The sequence below is a fragment of the Hibiscus syriacus genome, unplaced genomic scaffold (assembly GCF_006381635.1).
Source record: "Hibiscus syriacus cultivar Baekdansim isolate YM2019G1 unplaced genomic scaffold, ASM638163v2 tig00110561_pilon, whole genome shotgun sequence".
NCBI classification, from domain to species: Eukaryota; Viridiplantae; Streptophyta; class Magnoliopsida; order Malvales; family Malvaceae; genus Hibiscus; species Hibiscus syriacus.
The window spans coordinates 389,254-395,159 of NW_024062782.1; positions in this window are offsets into that span (position 1 = coordinate 389,254).

Below are 5,906 nucleotides of genomic sequence, written 5' to 3' on the forward strand. Positions count from 1 at the left end.
TCTCCTTCTCCTTTGGTGTCTCGTTAATCTTATCGAGGTTCACCTCATCTTCAAGCATCATTTCATGAGTGAGGAGTGAACCGATTAGTTCTTCAAGAGTTAAGGACGTTAGGTCCTTAGACTCGATGATTGACGTCTTCTTTGATTGCCATGATTTTGGAAGGGAGTAAACTAACTTCCTTACAAGATTTTCATTTGAAATGATCTCTCCATATGATTTGAGACCATTGACAATCGTTGATAATCTATCCATCATAGTTTTGATATTTCCATTTGGTTTCATCATGAAATTTTCATAGCTATGAGTTAGAATACTAATTTTAGATTTTTTATCTCATCGGTACCTTCATGAGTGACTTGAAGCTTGTCCCATATTTCTTTGGCGGTTGTACAAGATAAAACTCTTCCGTATTCATCTGGTCCAAGAGCACAAAATATGATATGAATGGCTTTAGAGTTGAGCTGGAACAATCTTGTCCCTCCTCACTCCACATTCTTGGATGAGTAAGAGGCTTGATATATCCGTCTTCTACAACATTCCATGCTCCCATGTCACTTGCTTGAATGAAGTACATCACCTATTTTTCCAATAGGCATAGTTAGCCCCATTGAAGAAAGGAGGCTTGTTGATGGGCATCGAATCGAGATCGGAGTAGAAATTTGAAGTGGAGGCCATTGATGACTTTGATTATCGATGTAACTCTTCTCGAATTGACTCAAAAGGCGATTAAACCTTCAAATGAGTTAGGCTATGATACCAATTGTTGAGTTAATCGATTGACAAAATCAGCCAAGAGGGGGGTGAATTGGCAATTAAAAATTTGGTGGAAGCTTTTGCAGAAAATTGAAAGTAATTGCACAGCGATTTAGAGTGGTTCGACTTTCTCAACCAAAGTCTACGTCCACTACCTTAGCAATCCACACTAAGGATTTTCCACAAATTCACTAATTTGTCTTTCTTTTGAGGACAAAGAGTAACCTTACAAACCCTTAAGAATTATACCCCAAATTCTTGAGAACACTCTCTCCTAAAGAGAACACTCTCTCCCAAAGAGAACAATACAAATTTACAAACTTACAAGGAAATCCTCACAAGGTAGATTGTTTGCAAAATTCTAGAACAAAGAAAAGAACACTCAAGAATGAATACAATTGAGTACAAGTAGTGTTCTTGAAAGCAAAATGAATATTGAATGAAAAATAGGCTTGAAATGCTCAAACTTGAGGTTTGATGCTTTCTCTTTGATTCTCTCTTGATTCTAGTTGTTTGTTGTTGATCAATGGCTTCTAAGCTTGTTTAAATATACCTTGAATCACTTCTGAACATTGGGGATCATTAATGAAGTTATTGGAGCCGTTTAAGTGTGAAAACAATTAATATTTCTGCTTGGAGCGTGGGGGGAATTGGTACCCCCTCATGGGGAATCGATTCCCTAAGTGTAAAATTCAAATATTTCGACCGTTGATCAGGGGGAATCGGTACCCCCTTGGGGGGGAATCGGTTCCCTCCGAGCATACGGGAATTTCTCAGAGCCAAACCATTCAGGGGGGAATCGATACCCCCTTGGGGGGAAGTCGGTTCCCTTCGAGCATATTGGAATTTCTCGGAGCCAAACCATTCAGGGGGAATCGGTTCCCTCTGGACATACTGGAATTTTTGGCTTTGAAATGGTTCGAAATACTTTGTAAAATTATTTTGAAATTATTTTAAGATTAAAACTTAATTTTCCACTTGAGTAAGGATTAAAAATGGCTTTTGAAAGATTTGGAGTAATATTTTGATATTCGAATAATTATATCGAATATACTTAGAAAATCTTTAGGAAAATCTTAAAATTCATTTATCTTAATTTGTTATATCGAAATATCAAAATGTATTCAACAGAGATGTTCCATGAAGATGTTCGATGTTAGAGGTGGCAAAATGAAGTAAAGTTAGTTGGGTTAAGTAAAGAGGAGTTAAATAGTATTGTTGGAGGTAAAAGTATAAGATTAAAGGGGGAAAATAAGTGAAAATCGAGATAAAAAATGATAAATCTGGGCAATGGTATCGTTACTGATAGAACATTATCGATACTATAGGTATAAATAGGTAGAAATGGGACGAACAGTATCAATATCGATGCAAGGGGTATCGATAATGATAGGGTATCGATACTAACAAGAGGAAGTATCGATACCATGGATCCAGAATGTCAAAAATGTATCGATACTGAAAAAGAGTATCGGTACCATAGTATAGTGATATCGATACTGAGCAAAGGGTATCGATACCAGATAACATTGAATATAGAAATGGTATCAATACTGAAAAGGGATATCAGTACCATATTATAAAAGTATCGGTACCAGGGTAGTAGTACCAATACTATTGAGCTTGGAACAATAAAATAGGTTGAAATTGTTATAGAAATTGAAATAATGATACTTTGAATATTATTAAAGTATAATGTTAAGGAGCATACTAACATTGGGATGTTATGTGTACTTAATGGATACTTGTGTAGATCGTAACCAAGCTCTTGAATCTAGCAATAAAAGGGGGAAATATAAAGTTGTTGATTAGCCAGACGTCTCTACACCTTATTAGCGGGGATTACCATGTGAGTATAATTATTGTAATTATTTGAGATGAAGAATATTCATATTGATTCAAATTAAAATGTTTAAAATTAATGTATGTTTTATAGTATTGACTATGTTATCATCAAGGCATGAAATAATGTCATAACTAAAATGCATGAACGTATGCATTAAGGCATGAAAGGATGCCATAACTAAAATGCATGAACGGATTATTAAGGCATGAAAGGATGCCATAATTAAAATGCATGAACGGATGCATTAAGGCGTGAAAGGATGCCATAACTAAAATGCATGAACAAATACATTAAGGCATGAAAGAATGTCATAACTAAAATGCATGAACGAATGCATTAAGGCATGAAAGGATGCCATAACTAAAATGCATGAACGGATGCATTAAGGCATGAAAGAGGCTATAACTAAAATTAATTAATAATTGATGAAGAAAAATGAAAAGAAAGAAAACTATGTTAGACATACTAAATATGTTTATGATAATAGTACGAAAGAAGTTTGGTTTCAAGAAAAGAGAGTTATCCTTATGGATGATACGAATTAGTTGAAATCAAATAACCATGAGATACTTATGCATACCTTATTGTTATTTACAATATTATGTCTCACTAAGTAATTCTTAACGTGTATTATTTCCACACGTAGATATAAGCAGAGATTAACTGAGTATGGAGTGCAGCTGTAGCAGCAGTGATCATCAATTCAGGTTGACTCATAAACTTATTTGGCATGTAATTAAAATATTAAAAGTGCGCTGAATTTTAATTAAGTATAACTTTGTAACAGATTACAATCAATGTTTTTCTTTATCATAAAATGATATGTTTTCAGAAAACGAAAAACAAAATTTTATAGGTTTTCAAATGAGGAACTATTTTAAAAGAGATGTGATATTTGTATCTCGTGTACGAAAAGGTATACGGGAGATGGGTGTTACATGCAGAGTGTGTTTCATGGGAAATTAATTTGCAAAGAAGAAAGATAAATGAAATTTTAATGTTTTAGTATGATCTTGTTGCAAATGGTTACCGATGACGAATGTTGATTATTTGAAAATGATCGCTAGAGGAGTTGATTATTGTTTGTAGGGACTAAAATGGTACACCAACCAAAGTTTAGTGTGTAAAAATGAAGTATTTTAAAATTTAATGACAAAATTGATATAAAAACTAAGTTCACATGAAAGAAAATATTCATATCATCATACCGTTAATGATTTAGCAGTTTGGTACTCACATTGAAGTCGAAAATAAAGTCAGTGCTAGAATTGAAACTTTTTAAAATTCAGTGATTAAATTGATACAAAGCTAAAATTGATTGACATTTGGAGTAGTTTACCCTAATAAAAGACTTAAAACCAATAAATCACTGAAATGTACAAAATTGGATTAATTATGTAACATAAATTTATAATCCTTATGATGCTCTAGCTGTAACACCCTAAATCCGAATAGGCCTAAAGTGCTATATTGGGTTGTCAGAGCAAGCATTAAATTTTAAAACCTTTTTCAATTCCATTTAAAACATATTGTATGGTACCAAAATATGCATACACGACTGTTATAAAAATAGTTTTATAAATAGAATCTTTGTGACATATAATTTAAATCAAATAATACAACTGAAAATTTCATAATCTAGATACATAAGTAAGGGATTATAAATTTACATTGTATTGTACTCTAGAAGGGATGCTGGAAATTTTGTTGTTAGAGTGCTTATCGAATGACTCAACTACATGCTAACGAAACATCAGAACATTGAGATTACAAAGCCGAATAGTATAATAACTAATATAGAGTAGAATTATGAGTCTCATAAACATAAGCATTCTAGTAGAAATGGTGATAATCAGTGGGTGTATTCATGATCCTAATCAAGTGCTACCTACTTAAGGTTTAATTGTTTTATCACTATAGTAAGAGTCTCATGCTGCCCACAATCATTTGCTAACGTCCTCTCCATGAGTGTACTTATATTGGGCCTCTAACAATACTAGTAAACTGGGGGGAACCTGATAATCACATAGCCTCGGTAAAATTCGAAATGAGTTGTTGAATAATCTTTTGGTCTCACAACGCCTTCAGGTAGATCGTGGAGGGGAACCCGATCTCACATAAACATTGGTAAAATTCCCGTCCAAACATAGCATTGGCTCGGTATCACATAGCCATCAAGTCAAAAATTAAGGATGTCTATTGTACTATATTGATGCAATCACGCATGCATACTTGGGTGCCCAAAGGCCATAAGTAATAATCAATGCCCCACTAGGGCAAGTAAGGCAGCTTAGTTACACACTAGCATAACTCATTACACCTAAATGAGTTCATCCTCTCACTGGTTGTTATCTCTCTCGTTCTCTCATTTAACACTCGTTGTTATGCAATGATTTATTAGTCTTTTACATTTATTGGTTCATTAAACCACACTGCTCTGGTCATTTAACACTCAAAGGCATTTTGGCCATTTTCACTTCTAAATATTGTTGTTACTGTTAACTTGTTGTATTATTTACTAGCCCGACATTTGATTCGATTTGTTCACGTAGTACATGATTCTTATATTATGTGATCCATTGTAATACCCCAAATTTTGGAAAGTGACCAAAATATAAGCTTTGAAAGTTTAGGGGCTAAATTATAAATTTTGAAAAGTTTAGGGATAAAAATGTAATTTTTAAAAGTTATATATTTTGGCCCGTAATTAAAGTTTATCCCGAAATAAATATTTTGGAATCAACATTTGATTCAGAGTTTGCATTAAAAGCTATAAAAAAGTAAGTCTGATAAGAAATCGGATAATCGGATCAAACCAAAATTTCACGTAAATTTGAAGGATGCTAGATCAAGGTTGGAAATATTATTTACATATTTTAGAATAGTGAAATTTAGCATGGATCAATAGAATTGAAGTTAATTTTCCCTATTTTTCCGAAATTAGGAAATATAGTGACTAAATTATAATTTTTGAAAATTGCATGAGTACAGTAGAAAGTAAACTTCAATGGTTCATTTGACTATGGATATTTTAATGGAAGATATTTCAATGGAAATTGGTAATTATCATGATTCATTAAAGACAAAGTTGGAATTTCTCATTAATTAAAATTTGAATTCAATTATATTAGAAATATGCCAAGTGTATTAAGTGATAATTGCAAGAAAAATCAAGAGAAAATCAGGCATCTTCTTCAACATGGCCGAACCACAATAGCTCAAGAGGTGAGAATTTTCAAATTGATTTTTAGGTTTATTCGATTGATTTTTTGATTAAGCTATTGGATATAGAATCAATCCTATTGA